General features: G+C 36.3%; 1 protein-coding gene and 2 long non-coding RNA genes across 3 annotated transcripts in view; 2 read left to right on the forward strand and 1 right to left on the reverse strand.

Annotated features, from left to right (window-relative positions):
- Positions 1 to 22694, forward strand: part of FBXO11 (F-box protein 11) — an 84395-nt gene that overhangs the window by 11502 nt on the left and 50199 nt on the right. The gene's annotated exons all lie outside the window — the stretch shown is intronic.
- Positions 1044 to 16024, reverse strand: LOC132661696 (uncharacterized). The gene is made up of 2 exons (XR_009602372.3): positions 15824 to 16024; positions 1044 to 1083 (listed from the first exon to the last, which is right to left on the reverse strand). It is a non-coding gene; the product is annotated as an uncharacterized LOC132661696 (long non-coding RNA).
- Positions 1053 to 5112, forward strand: LOC132661695 (uncharacterized). The gene is made up of 2 exons (XR_009602371.3): positions 1053 to 1658; positions 1893 to 5112. It is a non-coding gene; the product is annotated as an uncharacterized LOC132661695 (long non-coding RNA).

Below are 22694 nucleotides of genomic sequence, written 5' to 3' on the forward strand. Positions count from 1 at the left end.
TATAAGAAGAAGGTGTAAAAGTACCTCTGCCAGTATCATTGATAAGTTTTTCCTCAGCTGAAAGCTTGTGCTGAAGTGTGCTAGTTAGTGTCTTATAAGCTTATGCTCCCCATGATATAAGTATCCCCTGAGAATGGCAGGCCATCAGTGACTGAAATGGGGTTCTGTTGTTAAAGAACCACTTGCTTAAAACAGATAATATGGTAGCCTTAGATATCAAAAAAGTAAGATCTTATTATTTCATGTCTGTTCTTTCAGCACTTACTAGTTCAGTGTTAGTGCTAACAGTTGTTCTTTCTTGTCCATGATAAGCAGTGTGGAGGAGACTGCTACCTTCCTGTCTTTTTTTTTTTAAACACCTATCCACATCAAGTAAATGTTAAATTTGGGGATAAGGAGCCTGAGCTTTTTCATCAAAGTGGCTTTTTTTTTCCTTCCCTTCCTAGAATTAAATTTCTCCATCAGGGGATTTTGAATAAGGTGACTTCTGAGTTGCTTTAAAACTCTTTCTGTATCATTTAAATTGCCAGTAGAAATCAGTGAGGTCTGAATTTGTTAGGTATTACTATACAGACATGGTTCTTGCCTTTATGGAACTTATAATTGAGTTAGAGACTAAATTTAAATAACATTTGAGACCAGAATGAGTTGCAAATAAGGATGTTGATATTGTTTTCATTGTCTTCTGATACATATTTTTAAGGATACACACACATATACATGCATACATACATATACCACATCGGAGTTTCATTCATAGCCTTATCTGTCCACTGTTTCCAAGTCCAGAGTCTGTTGGAGAGTTTTTTATGAAATGGTATGAAGATGAAGGTTTGTTTTGACTCCCCGAAGTCTGATATATATTCTGCCCTTTAATCATTTATTGAATTACCTCTGTGCCACACTTAGAAAGTTGTTGCAGCCCAAAGTTTAAGCTAAATTATAGCATGCTTGTGTGTAAGTTATTAAGAAAGAAAATGTGCCTAGTGAAAGAAATTACCTGCAGAGTTGGGGTCATTTATCTTGTTTTCATGGTGTAGTCCTTCTTCATTGTATTCGTTATTTTGCTTATATATCCAGAAACTGAAAGTAGACGGACAGGTTTAAATAAAATTATATGTTGCCAGAATCTAAGATCTTCAATTGCAGAGGTAAAACAACACTTTAAGGTCCTTCATAGCAGCTGTAATCCCACATATAAGTTAGTTGTAAAGGCATACTCTGAAGGTGCCTTTATGGATTTTTTCTGATGCTCTCTTAGTCTCTACTGCAACATCTCACAGGGAAACTTCCCTCTATTTCTGAGTCATTTGATTTGAGAACCTCTTAGCTGAAATCTTTAAAGCTGAAAAACAGAGCTGAGACATCTGGGTGTAGTGAACTTGTCCAAGGTTTGTAAAGTTAAGTCTGGTTTTAGAGGGCTACAGAAATGTCACATACCAACATACATATGCATTGATAACACACACAATACTCTCTGAAACTGGGAATATGCACTCCTGATTTTGTGAAGTGTCTAAAAATTTTTGGTGAAATGTTAGCAGTAGTATCTTGGGATGGTGGAGGGAGGTGATTTTTGTTACTTCTTTTACATTTCTTTGTTTTTCAAATACCATATATGGAATCTGGAAGGAAGGAGGTTTGTATTTTTTTAAAAGGTTTTAAATTTTTTTTTTTTTTAACGTTTATTTATTTTTGAGACAGAGAGAGACAGAGCATGAATGGGGGAGGGTCAGAGAGAGAGGGAGACACAGAATCGGAAGCAGGCTCCAGGCTCTGAGCTGTCAGTACAGAGCCCGACGTGGGGCTCGAACTCACGGACCATGAGATCATGACCTGAGCCGAAGTCGGACGCTTAACCGACCAAGCCACCCAGGTGCCCCTTTTAAAAGATTTTAATGGTTGTGATTGATGATTGTGACTATTAGTAGTTGGTTTGATGACATGATCCTCAGATAGGTCATTTTACATTTGAATACAAGCTTGAAACTTTACATTTCTCAGTTCTCTGTGTTTTAATTTATAGACATTTTTAGTTTTTGTATTCACAGCAACTTTAGGATAATAATTGCTTATATCATTTGCAGGAAATGAAGATGACTGATGATAAGAAAGTCAGAATTCGAATGAAAAACAAATTTGTTATTTGGGGTTTTTTTTGAGCCAGTGATACTGTCTTTCTAGGACAAGTTTGTGACTGTAGATTATTTACATGCAAATACATACAGTTTTTTCATTACATACATGCCTGGTTGAATGATGGAAATTTAGCGTACAAACTGGATATTTGAAAGAAAAGTGAAACTTCTTATTGGTCAGAACAAGTGGCTATTTCTTTTGTACTCTGGTGGTATGGACTCATGTCTATTTGATAATTTTATATGGAGGATTTTCTTCCCATAAAACTGGAGATAGCTCTGAAAAAAATAATGACTATTAGGTTGAAACAGATTGCTAAGAGATTGTTGCATCATTATCAGTAAAAAATCTTCCCATTCTAAGATACTGTATTCTTAGAAGTTTTGGATTGTGGAACCTAATGTGTTTGAGAATAAATAAGAACCCACAGTGACTTTCAGAAGATACGGACCTTTGAAGCCTAAATTTATTGGATTTGGAATTAACTTATCTCACACTTGGCCAATCTTCTGATCATCTTATAGACTCCTTATAAACCTTAACCAAGAGAGAATATTTTCTTATTGGAAAATACACTAAAAACCTTTATTGAAAGAGGTGAACTGTTTGTTTTGTTTTTAATGTAGGGGCTACTGTGTGGTTTAGGGAAAATCAGTCATTAAGTATAGATTCTAGATAGTAATTATCATAGTTTTATGAAGAGCTGATTACAGATGAATTTAAAGTTTTTTCCTGAAACAGTGACTTTGGGTAGCTGAAGAAGGAACAAGAGTGACATAGGTGTATTTAAATACAGCTTTTATTCTTTTATGAAATAGTCATATTGGTGTTGTGAGGTTGGGGGAAATTTTTTTAAGTTGAATTAAATGGAAGCAACAACTACAAAAATAGCGCTAACCATTTACAAATAGACATTTACAAGAATTTAGTAAATGGTTGTTTCTGTTTCCCTTCTTTTTCCTTCTCTAGACTGAGGTTTGTTCATATTACTAATTTAGGTTACTATACATATTAAGTTCATAGATTTAAAAAAGCAGGGGCGGGGGGATGCCTGGGTGGCTCAGTTAGTTAAGCGCCCAACTCTTGGTTTCAGCTCAGGTCATGATCTCATGGTTTGTGAGTTTGAGCCCTGCATCAGGCTCTATGCTGACTGCACAGAGCCTGCCTGGGATTCTCTCTCTCCATCTCTCTCTGCCCCTCCTCTGCTCTCTGTGTCTCTCAAAATAAATAAACTTAAAATTTTTTTTCTCTTCTTTTTTTTTTAATATATGAAATTTATTGTCAAATTGGTTTCCATACAACACCCAGTGCTCATCCCAACAGGTGCCCTCCTCAATACCCATCACCCACCCTCCCTTCCCTCCCACCCCCCATCAGCCCTCAGTTTGTTCTCAGTTTTTAAGAGTCTCTTCTGCTTTGGCTCTCTCCCACTCTAACCTCTAAAAATTTTTTTTAATAAAAAAATAAAAATAAATAATAAATGCGCTGAGGTTAAGTACCTCAAAAATCAAGAATAGAAGTTAAATTACTTTGAATGGTCTGTTAAACAGAAAAATGAACCTTCATCTTTATAGGAACAACAAAAAAATGAATAATCACTTAGAAATGTTGAGCCAGAACTAAGTATGGCAGAAAACAATATGGACTACAGGTGAACCAACCTAAAGTGTTTGTGTGTGTGTAAACACATGATAATGTATCAGAGTAATAAGACTTGTAAAATGTTGCAATGGTTGAGAAAATATGTCTATTAAAAAAAATCAAGTGTTATTCTAAAGAGGGATAAGCTGACAGGTGACTAAACCTTTCATGTGATTGGAAGTATATGCTCAGAAGATAGCTAGGGAAAATGAATTTAAATTATTTGATGTTTAGAGTGATATAAAGAACATCTGGTAAACATCTTCAACAGGTCGATAAAGAAGATTATATACTTTGCTCTTTTGGTGTCAGCTATTTTGATTAGATATTTTAATTATCGTAGAGATGGTAAATTAGTTAGAAATTATAGAATGTTGGATGTAGAACCGTAGTCCCAATTCTTGAGGTTTTTTTTACTTGTTCAAGGTGGTGGTTGGAATGAACCCAGATCTCCTGACTCCCAGTCAGTGATGATGGTGTTATCTGTTCTTGCTTCAGAATTTTATTAACATTCTGTTCATTTTTTCAGTTTAGTGATTAGTTGAACCTATTGATCAGATAAAGTTTTCTGTAATTTTTTAGCTGAAATAAAAATTAATTTTGTTAGAATACTTGTGTTCAATAACTTAAAATATGCAAGTAAATTTTAATAGCTTGTTTTTTTTATTAATTGACTTAATTTTTTGTTTTGTTTCAACCAGTTGTGACTGGTTGAAAAAAGGCAGTTATGTTATTCCAGCAATTATATTATTTACTGTTCAATAAATGATACTGAGACTATTGATTATTCATTTGGAAAAAGCATTCAGTTAATTTCCTACTTTGTACAGTACCAAAAACTACATTTCGAATGATTAAAGAGCTTGACATTTTTTTCAGTTGAAAAATGTTTTATTATAGTAAAAACATTTAACATGAGATCTATCCTTTTAACAAAGTTCTAGGTGTATAATACAGTATTATTAATTGTAGGCAAGGTGTACATCAGATCCGAAGAACTTACTCATCTTGCATTACTGAAATTTTATACCCGCTGAATAGCAACTCCTTATTTCCCCTCTCCCCCCAGACCCTGGGAACCACCATTATATATTCTACCTTCATAAGTTTGACTATTTTAGATACCTCATGTAAGTGGAATCATGTAGTATTTGTCCTGCTGCAAGGGGCTTATTTCACTTAGCATAATGTCCTCCAAGTAAGAGCTCAGTATTAGAAAATCATAGAAAACTTAGAAGAAAGTACTTTTTCCTCAGCAACACCAAAAAAAAAAAAAAAAAAGAAAATCATTAAAGAAACATCAAGAAATTGACTACGTAAAATAAGTGGAAAGTTCTGAGCAATGAAGGTTGCTAATAAACAAAGGTAAAGCAAATGATAGACTGAAAGAAAATTTGCACCTAACATACAAATGATTAATATCATATGTGAGTTTTTATGAAAAAAATTATACATAAAATTAGCTAAATCTTTTTTAAAAAGAACCTTTCATCCCATTCCCTTCCTCACTTTTACCCTCTCAAGAAGCAACAACTGTCATAAATTTGATATAAATCTATTCATTCCATTTTTAAGTACTTTAACATATTTGTGTGAATCTGTAAACATTTAGTTGTATGGTGTTATGGTTGTTACTGTGGGAAAGTAAAAGCTTACCTTCAAGGTGTTTCAGTGCAGTAAACAAGAACATAAAATATTCTTTCAAAAAACGTTTAATATGTAAGTGCCAAAGAAATAGATAAGTCATAAGCCTGGCACTCTAGATTGTTAGGTGAATTAATGAATATAGAAGGATATCACGTTTAAAGGAAAAGTCCTCTCTTCCCCTGACCTACCACTCCCTAGAGGTAACTCTTAACTGTGTGTGTTTACTATAGAATTTTTTAAATATATGCGTATGTAAACACATACTCTTTTTATTTAAAAAGAAACCATACTATATTAATTTGTAAATTAAGTGTTGTTTTTTACTTAAATATATCCTGGGCATTTTTCTGTATCAATATAAGTATAAATAGCTCTTTTTTTTTTAACAGTTGCAGAATAGTTCATTATATGAATGGATTATGATTTATGTTAAATGTACCTCTATTAATATTCAGGTTCTTATTTTTTGCAATTATAGTAAACATCTTTTTACAAGTATCTTCACATGTTTATGTCACAGTTTCAGTTTCATAAAAGTTATTGAGTCAGACATATTTGCATTTTAAAGTTTGAGAAATGTCCAATTTGTTTTTTAAAACAATAATCCCACCATTAATATATGAGATTAAATGTTATTGATTGAATGTATACATGAAATACTTAAGAGTGGAGGGGAAACTAGTCTGAGGCTGAAATGGTTTGAAAAGACTTGCCAGAGAAAGTGAATGCTTAAACTAGATCTTGAAGAATGAGTATGTCACAGATAGAAAAAAGGGAAAAAAAGGATATTCTTAGTAAGAGGAAATGGGCCAGAGAACATGGAAGAATTACCAGGACAGATTTTTAACTCTGTCATCATATTCTGTTCATCTTACAGTTCACTTTGTCTTGGTGTTTCTTTTCCAAAAAAGAAGTTAAAGTTGAGTTAGGCACTCTCCACTTCAGGTCTTACCACGTGTAGAATAATCTAAATTCCTTAACCCAGATTCAAAATGCTCTATACTTTGCCCTTTTTTCTTTATTATGATTCTGTTTTGTCATTGACAGACTTACCTATAAATTGTTTTTGAATGAACCCTGTATGTTGCTACTGTCATTTTTTTTTTACACTGTCAGAAATTTTTGAACTCAGTGGTTGCTTGACTTCAGTGTTTAATCACTTGCTTTTCTGTCTCCATGCTTTTTTGGTAGCTACCCATATCTCAGCCTCAAGTGCTTGCTGTCATTTACATTTATGTAAGCATAAAGGTCATTTATGTTTAATGTTTGGAGGATTATCAGTAAATATTTGATAATATTTTATATAGTAAGCTCATTTTGTTCGATGTCCTGAATGTTTTTATTTATAATACTATTTGGCAATGAAGTTTCTGAAAACTTACCAGAAGCTATGGGAATTCCCTATTAATAGATACCTGATATCAGTGTAGGGACTTCCAATACACAGTGGAAATGATGTATTATATATTGCATATATAATATCAATGTATATATTAAGCATAATAAGAAAATACTTTTGAAAGCACTTAAGTAGTAATTAGCTATTTTTATATCCATGACAAAACACAAGGAATTTTGGTAATTTCTGCCCAGTAGTTGTGATATTAATAGACATCATTTATTGATCACTCTATTCTTGGTAGACAGTAAGTGCATGTTTTATTTTTGTAACAGCCCCCATCATGTAGGTAATATACCCCTTTTATATATGAGGACTTTGAATTGAAGTAAAACCTAAGTTTCCATATTAAAATTGTACATTACTGAACAGTTGTGTAGCAGGATAAATAGCAAAAAAAGTCTGCTTTTAAATCCTTGGTAGTGGGGCGCCTGGGTGGCTCAGTCGGTTAAGCAGCCGACTTCGGCTCAGGTTATGATCTTGCGGTCCGTGAGTTCGAGCCCCGCGTCGGGCTCTGTGCTGACAGCTCAGAGCCTGGAGCCTGATTCGGATTCTGTGTCTCCCTCTCTCTCTGACCCTCCCCTGTTCATGCTCTGTCTCTCTCTGTCTCAAAAATAAATAAACGTTAAAAAAAAAAATTAAAAAAAAAATAAATGCTTGGTATTGAAATTATAGAACATAATAAGTTCTTTCTTCTTTCTTTCTTTCTTTCTTTCTTTCTTTCTCCCCTTTTTAGAGAGAGAGCACATGCACGTGAGCTGGGGAGAGGGGCAGAGGGAGAGAGAGAATCTTAAAGCCAGTTTCAGATCAATGCACAGCTCGATCCCACAGTGCTGGGATCATGACCTGAGCCAAAGTCAAGAGTTGGCTGCTCAACTGACTGAGCCACCTAGGCACCCCAAGAGTTCTTTAAGATGGTGAAAAAAAGAGTGACTACCCCAAAATATGAGCTATAATGACAGTGTATTTACCAGGACAATAATTTCCAGAAGATAGTGGAATACTCTTTCCTTAAAATATAGAGGTAATATAACTTTTGTTTGAATTCTATACCCATTTAAACTATCAATTATCAGCAAAAATGAGGCCCAAAGTCAGGCTATACACAAAATTAAGAGTTCATCACCTATACAAACTTGATGCAAGGGGCGCCTGGGTATTTATTTTTTTATGTGTATTTTTTTAATGTGTATTTATTTTGAGAGCATGTGTACAAGAGAGTGCACAGGAAGGGCAGAGGGAGACAGAGAATCCCAAACTGGCTCTGAGCTGTCAGTGCAGAGCCTTACGGGGGGCTTGATCCCACTACCATGAGATCACGACCTGAGCCGAAATCAAGAGTCGGTTGCTTAACCCACTGAGCCACCCGTGCACCCCAAAGTAAAAAAAGGGTGCCTGGGTGGCTCAATTAAGTGTCCCAACTCTTGATTTCAGCTCAGGTCATGTTCTCACAGTTCGTAGTTTGAGCTCCGCATTGGGCTCTCTGCTGTCAGCACAGAGCCCACTTAAGATCTTCTGTCCCCCTCTCTCTCTGCCCCTCCCCCACTTGTTCGTTTTCCCTCTCTCTATGTCTCAAATAAAAACTAAAAAAGAAAAAAGAATACATCATGAGTGAAGAATTAGTAAAATATGTTAATAAATTGAGTAGACTTGATTGTAAATATGTATAATATTTTTAAAGGTAGAGCCAAAATACTGGGCAATAACAAGAAAATTGGAAGAAAGGGGATTATAGCATGTCAAGAGTGCTACAGGGTGCCTGGCTGGCTCAGTTGGTAGAGCATGCGACGCTTGATCTCAGGGTTGTGAGTTTGAACCCCATGTTAGATGTAGAGATTACTTTAAAAATAAAATCTTTGAGAAAAAGAGTGCTATAATTCTTTTTTCACTGAGAACTCTAGGTCATCTTGTAAAAATAGCTATTTCTGTGGCTCTGCAGCCAGGCTCTCTGGACGAAATCCTAGCTTATGCCTTACTAGCTGTGTGACATTAGGGTTACTATACCTTCCTGTGCCTAAAATTTCTTATCTACAAATAGGAAGGCAATAACCCTCAAAGTGTTATGGGGATGATTAAGTACAATACATGTAAAGCCATTAGAACACTACTCAGTACATGTAAACACTCAATACATGTTTGCTGCTGCTGCTTTCATTTCTCTTTTACCTTAAGGGTAACCCTGAAAAGAATAGAAATAAAATCTATGGCTTATGAACCAGGAAAACTAAAATAAGAGAATGAAGAAAGCTTAACCCTTAGTGTACTGTCAAGAGCAGTTGCACTAATTTTAGTTTTTTATTTTCTGAGCACTTCTAACACTTAAAAAGCTTTGGTATTTTATTACTTTTATTCTTCTTACAGATCTTCCAAAAAGCAGAAAAATTTTTACTTAAAAAAATCAATCTATGTTGCAGTTATATGAATCCATCAGATGCTTTTTGTAAACCTAAGGTACATTATGGAATCTTAGCGATCTGTATTTTGAAATATTTTGCAATTTCTAGGAATTTTATCATTGCCACCATTTATTTCCTGCTGTGTTAAAAAAAAAAAAAAAGATTTGATAAAGCAAGAATGATGGAATCCACTGGAAAGAAGGTATAGTGAAATAGTCATTTTTTAGGTTTTTTAAATTAATTTTATGTTTTTATTTATTTTGAGAGCACACTGGAGAGGGGCAGAGAGAGGAGAGAGAGAATCCCAAGCTGGCTCCACCCTGTCAGCACAGAGCCCCATGTGGAGCTCAGACTCACAAACCATGAGATCATGACCTGAGCTGAAATCAAGAGTTGGACGCTTAACCTGCTGAGCCACCCAGGCACCCCTTTTTTTCAGTTTTGTTTTGTTTTTAAAAAATTTTTAATTTAATTTTTTTTTTTTTTTTACTAGCTGTATTGCATCCTTCAAAAAAGGTGTAAAAGAGGATGAGAGACATACAGATAAGATAAATACAAGGAGAGAACTAGTATTCTAGACCTGGGCTGTCTAGTATGGTAGCCACTTGCCACATACAACTACTTATATTTAAATTAATTAAAATGCATAGAATTTAAAATTCACTTCCTTGGTCACATTAACCATGAAGTAGTTATATAGAGGGAATATAGCTATCTATTAGCTTCATTTCACTATGGCTACCATATTGAAATGCAACTATAGAACATTTTTATCATTGCAGAAAATTCTATTGGATATCACTGCTGTAGATGCTAAGTATGATAGTGAAATTGATCATATAAGTGATAGTAATATGGATCATATCCATGAAATTTCAGATTTTGAGCCTTGAGATGTTCTGTACCTTCCAGGGATGGTATTAAAGAGTGCAATTTGGGAAAACTAACTTGTCTAAAACCATAGACTTAACCAGTACTGACACTGAAACTTCCTATGTCCCAACTTTATTACTCTGAAGAGCTTTTTAAAATGTGGGTTATAGCTATTTACTATATCATAAAGCATATTCTCTTACAATAATATATTAATATACTCTCATGAGTAATAGCTTTTTAAAAACAAAAATAATGGAGTAGCATTGTTTTACATTTTTGCAAATCTGGTGTCTACCTTAAGAAAAAAATCAGCTGGATTTTAATATCTACCTCAGCATTTGGTCAGTTGTGATACCCCATGTCCTATATGTAGCTTCTGAAAAACACTGTATACTTGTGAGAAAATGAGAGTGAAAAGGCATATGATGTCTTATTATTAATAATGAAAATAGTTTGGACCTTAGTACCCGTTGAAAGTCATCCTTTGATGACTCCCAAGGGTTCCCATACCACACTTTGAGAATACCTTCTCTACTCTAAAGCCTGCCAGTCATAGCCCCATACAGAATTTAGAAACCACATTTAATACCTTACTCTAGTATATAAATGGACAGCTGATGATTATCAGACACTTGAGAAAAACCTATGAAATGAAAGATGGAAGCCAAAGCAGAAAGGTAGAAACAAGTGATTGAGAAGAAGTATAAATGGTACTGGGGAGAAGAAAACTTGTAAGAAAGTAATAACCTCAGAACACTAAGAGGTTATTATATGTGTGAAACCAGAATCAGATGTTAAAAATAAGGACCATCATAGAGCAAAAGGAGCTCCAAATTAAAAAATCAGAGCGGAGGGGCGCTTGGGTAGATTAGTTGGTTGATTTTGGCTTAGGTCATGATCCATGGAGCCCCACATCGGGCTCTGCACTGGGCGTGAAGCCTGCTTAAGATTCTCTCCCTCTGCTCTTCCTCATGTGTGCACATGCGTATTCTCACAAAATCAGAGTAGATATGAAGTATGAAAAGTGTAATTAAAAATTATAATAGAAATGTTGACAGTTTATGTTTGTAATGTAAGGGTAGTGAAGGACTTTGTATACAAAACTTCAAAAGCACATGGCATGAGTCAAAAAATGAAATGAATTTGTTTACATCAGAGTTAAGGCATTCTGTGGATTGAAGGGACATCATGGTAGAATGGGAGAAGATATTTGTAAAATATAAAAACTAACAAGGGATTTAACATCAAGAAAATGGAAGAAACTCCTAAAAATGCAAAGGGAAAAGACAGCCATACCAAAATAAAAATACATAGAAAATATGTAGAGGTTCTAAAGAGGCATTTATAGAAGGAGAAACCCCAAAGCTACTAAGTCTGTGTAGATACACTCAAAATCGTTAGTTAACAGAAAATTTTAAATTAAAACAATAAGATATCACATTTACCCATTAGTTTGGATAAAACAGAATGTATTAGTTATCTATTTCGTCATAACAGATTACTCCCCAAATTTAGCATCTTAAAACAAAACATGTATTATCTCACAGCTGTGAAGGACAGAGAATCTGGTATCAGCTTAGCTGGATGGTTTTAGCTCAAGGTCTCTCATGAGGGTGTAGTCACACTGTGAGCCAGGGCTGTAGTCATTTGAAGGTTTGAGTGGGACTGGAATATCTGCTTCCAGGATAGCTCACTCAAAGCTGTTGGCAGGAGGACTCAGTTCTTTGCTGGTTGTTGGCAGAAGATCTTAGTTCTCCACTGCATGAGCCTCACCACAGGGCTGCCTGTGTGGATTCTGAAGGCTGCTTCTAATAACATGGTGTTACAGATTGAATGTCATGTTTCCTTTCTCCCCCAAAGTTTGTTTAAAGTTTCTATGTTGAAATACAACCCCCAGTGTGATTGTATGTGGAGGTAGGGCCTTTGGAAGCTGACTAGGTCACAAGAATGGAGCTCTCATGAATGGTATTAGTGCCCTTATAAGAAGAGGCCAGAGAGTTAGCTCACTTTCCCCCACCATGTTAGAATACTAGAAGAAGTCAACTGTCTGTAGCTTGGAAAAGGGCCTTCACTGGAACCTAACCATGCTGACATTATGATCTTGGACTTCTGGCCTGTAGAACTGGGCAAAATAAATTTCGGTTGTTGATAAGTCACTCAGTTTATAGTATTTTATTATAGCAGCCTGAGTGAAGACACATGGCATCTGCCTTCCCCCAGAGCAAGTGATCCAAGAGTAACCAAACAGGAAGCCATTGGTGCCTTTTATGACCTCTTCTTTGAGTGAAATTTCTATTCATTAGAGGCGAGTCACTAAGTCTAGCCAGTACTTAAGGGGAGGAGAATTAAGGCCTCACTCATGAAGGGAGAAGTATCAAAGGATTTGTGGACTTTCTAAAACTACACTGTATAATGACAAATGTTAACAGAAGTATGGACTCTGCAGCCTTTCCAGAGCTCAACCTAGCAGTACTTAAGAATATGAACACCCTGTGGCCCAGTAATTTCCTTTCTGGATATGTATCTCAAGAGTTTCATAGGGGTTATGTACATGGGTGTTCACTGCAGTAGTATTTGTAGCATCAGAAGTTAGAGTCAACCAGGATGTCTCATATAATGGTTTGAGTGTAGATGGGTAAAATTTGTGAATGCACATTGTATTAGTTTCCTAGAGTTGCCATAACCAAGTATCACAAACTGTGTGGCTTAAACAACAGACATTTATTCTCTTACAGTTGTGGAGGCTAGAAATCCAAAACCATTGTGTGAGCAGGGCCATGTTCCCTCTGCGACTTTGGATAGAATCATTCCTTGCCTATTCCTAGATCATGGTGGTGGCTATTAATCCTTGGATTGCAGCTATATCACTTCAATCTTTGGCGCAGTTGTCACATGGCGTTCTCCCTGTGTCTCTTCTCGTAGCGTTTTCTTCTTATAAGGGCATCAGTCATATTGGATTAAAGCCCACCCTAATGATCTCCTCTTAACTCGATTACATCTACAAAGATTATTTCCAAATAAGGTCACACTTACAGGTAACAGTGGTTAGGACTTCAGCATATCCTTAAGGGATATAATTCAATCCATATACATGTGGACTACTACTCAGAAATTAGGAGCAACTAATTAGATGTACACCTGCACATAGTATATAGCAGGAAATACAAGAAATAGAATGATGGAGTAGTAAAAATAACATTTTTGTTTTATTTTAAGTTTATTTATTTTGAGAGAGCAAGCACATGTGCAAGCAGTGGAGGGGCAGAGGGAGAGAGAGAATCCCAAGCAGACTCTCTTCTACCACCACAGAGCCCAATGTGGGGCTGGATCCTATGACCATGAGATCATGACCTGAGCTAAAAGTGAGAGTTGGACGTTTAACAGACTGAGCCACCCGGGCACCCCAATAATAACATTCATATAAATGAAAAATCAATGTGTAGGAGAGTTCTCCAGAGAAACAAAACCAATAGGATGGAGATAATCTATCTATTTATATCTGTATATAATTAGGTTGAGAGATACTGAGAAAAAGGAACTGGCTCACATGATCATAAAGGCTGGGAAGTAAAAATCTGCAGTGTGGGCTGATAGGGTGTAGAGACCCAGGAAAGCTGATGGTGCAGATGAAGTCCAAAGACTGTGCTAGTGAATTTCTTCTTGCTTGGGGAAGCTTGCTTTCTTCTAATTAAACCTTCACCTGATTGAATGAGGCCCACCCGCATTATGGAGGGCATTCTGCTTACTCAGGAGTTTAACAGTTTAATGTTAATCTTGTCCAAAACACCCTCCAAGTTGACACATAAAATCAAATATCACAAGTCCACTCCATGTCAAACTGACACCCATAGACCTCTTCCTTAAACCCTATTTAGAATACAAATAAAGACAATAACAAGGTCATACTTCTACCTAACATACAAATATCCTGTGTATAGCCAAAAACACCCTGAGCCTTTTCCCAGAGGAGGATGCAAAATCCTGATGTTTAACTCTTCTCTTTGATATCCCATAACTTAAATATTATGTTGTTTTTATGTGTGTTTTGTATATTATGATATAAATTCAGTATACCTTAAATGATGAGATAAGAAAGGGAAGAAAAACAAAAATATTTGTATATACAAACACACAGGCACACAAACATATTCATAATAAAATAAATACATGACAGTTACAGTCCTCTTTTCTGTAACGTCACATGGTCATAGGTGGTATTCATAACTACTTTTGCCTACTACCTATTTTATATTACTTTTTCATTCAGCAGTTAACTCAGCTGGTCACAGTTCTTTACTTGGTACAGTGACCCAAATCTTCCTTCCTGAAAGGTCTGAGCCATTAGTAGTCTTGCCTGAATTGGGTTATAGTTTTCCATTGATTTTAATAACAGCATGATAACATGGAGAGATGTCCTTGGGGATCTCCTATACGCCAGATATACTCTCTTACCTCCATTGCAGAGTAGCAATCCCATTTCCCCTTAGTCCCAACCATTCAAACAGCACAGTGACTTCCTGCTTTGACTGTTTATTCAGGGGCATGAGGTATCTAGAATGTCCAGGTGGCAGTTTTAACTTCCAGTTCAGTGAGATCATTGTTATGTCTCCTGATGGAAGCATTCCTTTCTTTGGAATTAAGACCTATACACCACTAGGAGAGCATAAGGTCATGGAGAGAAGAAACAAAAATTTTGCAGGTGGATCACTAGGAATAAATAGTGGTGCCACTTCTATTTCTACCCCTTAATTCCTGGATCTATGAATCCTGACTATGGGGGAAACATCACCATATATTGAATACTGATACACAGCCTCCTGGAGAGTCTTTCCCCATTCCTGCAAGGTGTTGCCAAAATGACAAAAAATCATTTCATTATTCTATCAAGCCAGTTGCTTCAGAATGCTAGGGCACGTGATAAGAACATTAGATTCCGTGAGCATGGGTCCATTGCTGTAACTTGCATGAAGTTACTTTCCTTGATCAAAAGCAGCATCATATGCAATACCATGAACATGAGTAAGGCATTTGGTCAGTCTACAGTAGTTTTGGCAGAAGGTTTGCATTCAGGGAAGGCAAATCCATATCCAGGATAAGTTTCTATTACAGTAAGAACAAATGCTGCCCTTTCATGATGCAAGTAGGTCCAATGTAATCAACCTGCTATCAGGCTGATCACACCAGGGAATGGTGCCCTTTAGGAGATTCTGTGTTGGTCTCTGCTGCTGGCAATGGGCCACTTAGCAATGGCTGTAGCCAAGCTTGCCTTGGTGAGTTGAAGTCCATGTTGCTGAACCCACGCATAACCTTCCTCCTCCACCCCAGCCACTTTGTTCATGAGCCCATTGGAGGGAACAGAGATGGCTGTTCCATTGGGAACAGAGATGGCTGAGAAGAGAGGCTGACTGGTATCCACAGAACAGGTCATCCTATCCACTTGATTATTCAGGTCCTCCTTGGTTGAGGTCACTCCTCCAGGGGCCTTGACATGGGACACATGATGTTTTCACCCATTCAGAAAGGTCTGTCCACATACTTCTTTCCCAGACTTCCCTGTCACCAGTTTTCCAGTTGTGTTCCTTCCAAGTCATCCCGTCTAGCCAAACCATCGACCACAGCCTGTGAATTGATATTTAATCACACGTCTGGCCATTTTTCCTTCCAAGCAAAAGGAATAACCTGGTGAACCGCTCAAAGGTCTGCCCACAAGGAGGATTCCCCTTACCTCCATCTTTCAGGGACGCTCAGAAAGGAGCTGTAGTGCCGCAGCTGTCTGCTTTCAAGTGGTGCCTGCACGTCATGCAGAACCATCTGTGAGCTAAGCTTGAGTTCTTTCTCCGTCGTCTGATTGGAGGGAACTCCCGTGAAGCTGTAGGTGCCGGCTGGGAGAGAGCCGATAGTGTGGCAGGGGTAGCGACTGTGGGCATTTGGGCTACCTCTTCATGGAACTTACTTGCGCCTTCAGGATGTGTTCGGGTCCCGTGTCATAATACCACCTCCATTTGATGATGGAATGCTGCAGTGTATGCCCATCTTTATGGCGTGGTGGGTCAGGTAACACCCAGGTCATGACCAGGAGCTCAGATCACATGGGAACTTGATTTCACCCATGGTTAAGTGTTAAGTCTCAGCGAGGGCCTAGTAGCAGGCCAAAAGCTGTTTCTTAAAAGGAGAGTAGTTATCTGCAGAGGATGACAGGGCTTTGCTCCAGATGCCTAAAGGCCTGTGCTGCACTTGTCCTAAAGGAGCTCGCCAAAGTTTCCAAACGGCATCCTCATCTGCCCTCGACACTTTGTGCACCATTAGATCTTTTGGATCACAAAGCCCGTGTCAGAGCAGCTTACACAGCAGCTTGGACCTATTGCAGAGCCCTCTTCTGTTCTGAGCCCCACTCAAAATTAGCACCTTTTCGGATCACTGAGTAAATAGGCCAGAGTCACAGACCCAAATGATGAATAATGCAACAACTTATCATTCACCTTAGGAAGGATATCTCAACATGCCTCATACCACTGGACCCTTAGAAATTTCAAAGAAGTTAAAGGTTCCTGAATTTTTGTCAGATTTATTTCACATCTTCTGCCGTGTAAACTGCACAGTAGGTCCAATCAAGATGGTGATACCAGTGTGGTATCTTGTGAAAGGGAAAGGTGATCATGATCCCTCATCACACCATGTATATAAACTAACAGTTTATATACTGTTATAATAAAGATTAACATTAGATGTTTTAGAATAGTTGTCTTTGTAGAAACAAGAGAATGAAAATGGAAAATGAAAGAACAAATTCAACAAGAATTTAAAATATGCAAATGGAATTGTTAAGTCTCCCAGAAAACTAGGATCAGAAGACCAAAAATACAGAATATGGGTAAGAAAAAGAGAAATAGTAGAAAAGAAAAGTAGAATGTTAGTCTGGGAGACCCAACTCTGAAATCGGAGGGGTTCCAGAAAAAGAAAATAGAGAGGAAGTAATTCAAACACATATTTCAAGAAATTTTCTTCAAAATAAAAGGACATGAATTTTTAAATTAGAAGGGCCCAAAGCACATTCATGAGAGTGAATGACAAAAGGCCCTCATTGTGGTAGTACATGATGAAATTTCAGGACATCAGGGGATAAAGAGAAAAGCCTCAAAGCTTCTGGGAGAAAGAGGAGTCACATACCAGTGATCTGGAGTCAGAATATCCATGAACTTCTCAAAAACAAACCTGAAAGACACTTTAGCAGTGTCTTCACATTCGTGAGGAAAAACTTAGCTCTGCCTTCAGAATTCATTACTTTTAAGCACACTGTCAATCAAGTGTATAGAAGAAGGTATAATAGTCTTAAAATCTGAGGAAATTATAAAGCCAAAAGTACAGACAAATGGACAAGTCTGACTACATAGTCACATTTCACACACTTAATAAAGATACAGAAAATTAGCCAATACAGTTGACAAGCTTGATTTTAAAAGATGTAGAACCCTGTATGCACACAAGCACATACATAAGTAGAACATATACACAATTTTCAAGTATACAAAATTTAAGTTAACAAAAGTTAATTTGTGTTGTCACAGGGGAAATTTTATCAGTTTTCAATCAGTGCCATTTAGAACATATTCTTGGACCTCAACTTAAATGAGAAATCAAGAATAATGAGTTTAAAAAAAACAATGAGTTTAAAAATTATATCTAAACAACTTTGGAGAACTAAGTGTAGTACTTAATGAGATAAGAGAAAATATAGTAGACATTACAAAATACTAGAACTCTGACATAGACACTACAGGTCAGAAGTTGGAGGTTGCAACTAATGTGAACAGACATCTGTGGTTTAAAAATACTGGTTTTTAAAAAGATTGAATATAAAGTAATTAAGTCTTCAACTCTTGGAATAGAAAGATAACAGAAGAATAAAACCAAAGACAAAAGGATAAAAATAACTATAAAGGAGAAATTAATGAAATAAAAGACAAATAATTGGATCAATGTAAAGGCCAGTAGACAAACTACTATTAGGGGAAAACATACAAATAAGTAATGCTAAGACAGAAAGAAATGTAACCACAGATAGAACAAGAATTTTAAGAATCTTAAGGTAACTCCATGAATACTTTGTCAATAACTTTGAATCATAGATGATACAAACAATTTTTTGGAAAAATGTAATTTGCCAAAATTAACCTTAGAAATAGATAACACTGATAAGTTAATCACCAGTAAATACTCAGAAAATAAAAGACAAATATACACATACCAGCTTCCCAAAGGTACACCAAACCTCAAAATTTTATAGTTACAGAGAAGAGAAAAAGAAGAGTTCTCCATTGTACCAGACTAATCATTCAACAAGTATTTCTAGAGTGTTTAAACTATGTGCATTAGTGAAATAATACAAAAATATTTGATACCTAAAGTAGGCAAACAGTGCAGGAAGATATAACGTAATCTTATGAACAGGTATACAGAAATCTTAAAATATTAGCAAATTAAACCCAGCTTATATTAATGAAGGAAAACATCACAATCAAGTGGGGTTAATCCCAGAAATGCAAAGTTGTTTTAATACTAGAAAACCTCTTAATGTAACCTGTCACTTCCAACAAGTTAAAGGAGAAAAAAGTAGTCCGTGTACTCATTGAGCAGATATTTAGTATCCACCATAAACCAGGAGGTAGGCATTAATAGTTTAGCAGTGTACAAACCAGAGTCCTATTTGCATGGAGCTTACAGTCTAGTGTAAGAAAAATTATAATGTTAGGTAATCTGATAAATGCTATGAAGAAACATAAATCAAGTAAAGGGAACAGAGTGATAAGTATTAATAAACATTTACATATTAAATATAAACCCTCAGTCTCCTGTTTTTTCCATCTCTGTTCTTTGTCAGCTTGCCATTTATGTTTCCCTGAACACTGTAAAATAATAAGATAATCAAATACTCCTATCCAGAAAATAAGATGACGACCACTAAAATTGGCCAGCAAGGTCTGTCTTGAAATAACTCAGTCTTTATCAGTTGAAGTTTAAAAATTTGAGTCTAGGGGTAATAATACATATGTATGGAATATAAACATTTATAATATATAGCATACTTATATAATCTGTGTATTTATATAATTATATAATTGATAATAAAATGTATGGAATAAATATGTATGGAAGTTGTGTTTCTTAGTAAAAACTTGAAATTCAGAGACTGCTCATATATAATTTTTTTTCTACATAGAATTTTTAATTTTCATAGAAGGAATAAAGGAAAAAACTGTTTTCCTAAGGTTATTAAGTATGGTAGCACAGTTTCTTTAGCATAACACTAGAGATATGAAGAGCTGGGAGTTAAGTTTAATTTGAACACAGTGCTAAATGAAGCAAAAGTCATATAAATTGGGGCACCTGGGTGTGTTAGTCGGTTGAGCGTCCGACTTCTACTCAGGTCATGATCTTGTGGTTTGTGAGTTCAAGCCCCACATCAGGCTCGCTGTCAGGGAAGAGTGCATTTGAGATCCTCTGTCTTCCTCTCTCTGCCCCTCCCCAACTTGCGCTATCTCTCTGTCTTTCTCTCTCACTCAAAAATAAATATTAAAAAAAGTCATTATAAATTAATTTCACATAGAAAGACCTGTTCCTAATCCCAGATAAACAGTCTCACAAATGCATCCCCATCAGTCATTATTAGGATGCACTGTGGAATATCTGTGGCTTTACAAAAAATGTTTATGTACTCCCAAAACAACCCAAAGTCATGGCTGTTTGTGTTCCATAGTAAGCACTGTATATGAAGGACAGTATTTATTTCAGAAAAATCTGAACTCTTTAATTGGATTTGGAAGATCTTCTTTGGATATAAGTTTGTTGGTTCTCTTTGTTTAATTCTTGCCAAAGAACTAAACTCTCAGGCCTTCACTTCATTAAAATAATACATTAGGAGCTTCTGCTAAAAGATGCTTATAGTAATTTTTATATTTGTGTATTTTAAGTAAGTTCAAAAGCAGAATTGTATAAGGTATTTTAGGTCTCTTTTGTCAGACTCTTAGTTTACTTCAAGATCCTTCCCTCTTGTAAAATAAGGGTTTATTTTTTCTAAGTTGCCTCTGAGACAACAGTCAAGAATTGGGCAGCTTCACAAAAGATGTGTGCACAAAAGGTCTTTGACTTTGCCTAGCCCAGAGGTTTCAGATTTGCAGCCAGCAAACTGATCTGGCCAACAGAATGTTTTATTTGTTCTGCATAGTGCTCCTAAAAAATCAGTTGGTTTCCAACATTTTTAAATGTGAAATTTCACATAATCTCAATTCCTGAGTTCGTTTAACATTTCAGATCATCTGATACCACTGGCTTGAATTTCTACATGGCTACAGTTGACCAGGGTTTAGCACTGGGTGAGGATTGCATGAACCATAAACTGTCCATTTCTCTGTATTCCCACCATTTCTTAATGTTTCACTTCACTCATTTTCTTCACCTGTGACTTACATAGGTATTTAAGTATGTGACCCTTGCTAACTTACTGGTTCATGTGGACAGCCTTTTTAAAATTTTTGTTATGGGGTGGGGGGGGGCCTGATGGCTCAGTTGGTTGGGCATCCGACTTTGGCTCGGGTCATGATCTCACAGTTCACGAGTTCGAGCCCTGTGTCAGGCTCTGTGCAGACACCTCAGAGCCTGGAGCCTGCTTCAGATTCTTTGTCTCCCTCTCTCTCTGCCCCTTCCCTGCTCATGCTTTCTCTCTCTCTCTGTCTCTCTCTCAGAAATAAACTTTAAAAGAAATTTTTTTGTTATGGGGCACCTGGGTGACTCAGTCAGTTATAAGCAACTGACTCTTCGACTCCTGTCATTATCTCAGGGTTTGTGAGTTCAAGCCCATGTCAGTCTCTGTGCTAACGGCACAGACCCTGCTTGGGATTCTCTCTCTCCCTCTCTCTCTACCTCTCCCCCCCAATATGTGCATTCTCTCTCAAATTAACTAAATAAGCAAAAGAAATTGTCGCTTTTAATTATTATGGCATGGGAAACTAACACTGACTAGGATAAATTAAACGTTTTTAAAAGCCTGAATTTGGGCTAGCATTGCCATCTTTCTTTCCCTAAGCTGTAGTATGTCTTTAGGAGAATATACGGATATGCTTATCAATTCTTTATTCACTTACTCAAAGCATTTGATATGGATTCTCCTGGAGTCTGGTAGTTTCTGTAAGAAGAATGTTGTGACTTCAATGAGGTTTGTTAAGATCCTAATTTTGTTAAGTGATGATATGACTATTAGAAGTAATAATTTTTCAAATCTGTATCACTAAAAAACATTTATTTAACCTCTTTCTGTGTCATTAGGCTAGGCATTTAGTGTAGTTATTTATACTGCTTACTAAATATTTTTGGCTCTCCTCCATCTGGCATTTTCTGACCCCTCTGTCATTGGGCTATGTCAACAGTTCTGGCCAAAGAGTTGTGAATGGAAATGAGTGTGTAATTTCCAGGCCAGTCATTTAATTGCCAGTATGAGCTCTCTTTCCTTCTGCTGCTGCCACTAGCAGTGTTTCAGAGAGTGGCTGCTCCATAGTCTGAGTTCCAGAAGAGGATAATACAGAGCAGAGCTCTTCACCAACCAGTGATAGGTATAAAGTATGCAAGAAATAATTCTGTTATTTTAAGCTAGAAATTTTTGGAGTTGTTCATTACTGCAGTTTAACTTAGCCTATCTGATGCTATATTGTAGCAGTGAAGAAAGAATTAACTTATTAATTAAAGCAGTTAATTAAAGGTAGCTGTGCTAACCAAAATCTATAACCTGTAAGCTATTAGAAAATTGCTTTTAGTCTTTAGGGTAACTCTTATTTATAAGTTGTGTCACCAAAGGCCTTAAGTCTTAGAAATTTCAACTTTGAGAGTACACATACAAGATACTAGCGATCACCGTACATTTTGCAGAGTCAGCACTGTGTTATGTACGTAAAGTCTGAAGGTGATTAAGGCCTATCATGTTTAATCCTACTTGTTATCAAGGAGGTGTGTGTGTGTTTATTTTTTTCTCAAGAATAACATGGAGCTGAAAGTTTTTAAGCAAACTTTCAGGATAGATTATAGACTTTTGTGAGCTGACATAATTTTGGGATGGAATTTTAGAGCTGGAAGAACGCTTAGGTGTCATGTAATACAACATTCTTATTTTATAGATGTTGAATGCTATAAAAGACTAAATGAAGAACATGTTCCAGTTACTTACTTTTACATTATTTTTAGGTCTTAAAATACCTTTTGAGAAATTCCAGCTAATCCCTTTGCCAGCTAATATTTTTCTTAGCACTCTTTGTTGACATTTGTACTCTTTTTGCTTCCTCATTTTCCCTTCATTATATTTGATCCTCATAGTAATTCTAAGAGGTAGATAGTTTTCTGCCATTTACAGTTCTGGAGACTGAGACTTAATTGAAGTGAAGTAATCTGCCCAAGATCATATGGCTAAGTAGCAGAGCTGGGATTTGAACAGGTTCTGTTGATTCTAATAATCCATGTTGTTTCCACTGATGTCTTAAATGTATTTAAGATTCTTATACAAATGTAGAGAATATTTTACTTTGTGTGACTATTAAAATTAGATTTGTCAGGGT

This window comes from Panthera onca, chromosome A3 (assembly GCF_046562875.1).
Source record: "Panthera onca isolate mPanOnc1 chromosome A3, mPanOnc1 haplotype 2, whole genome shotgun sequence".
NCBI classification, from domain to species: Eukaryota; Metazoa; Chordata; class Mammalia; order Carnivora; family Felidae; genus Panthera; species Panthera onca.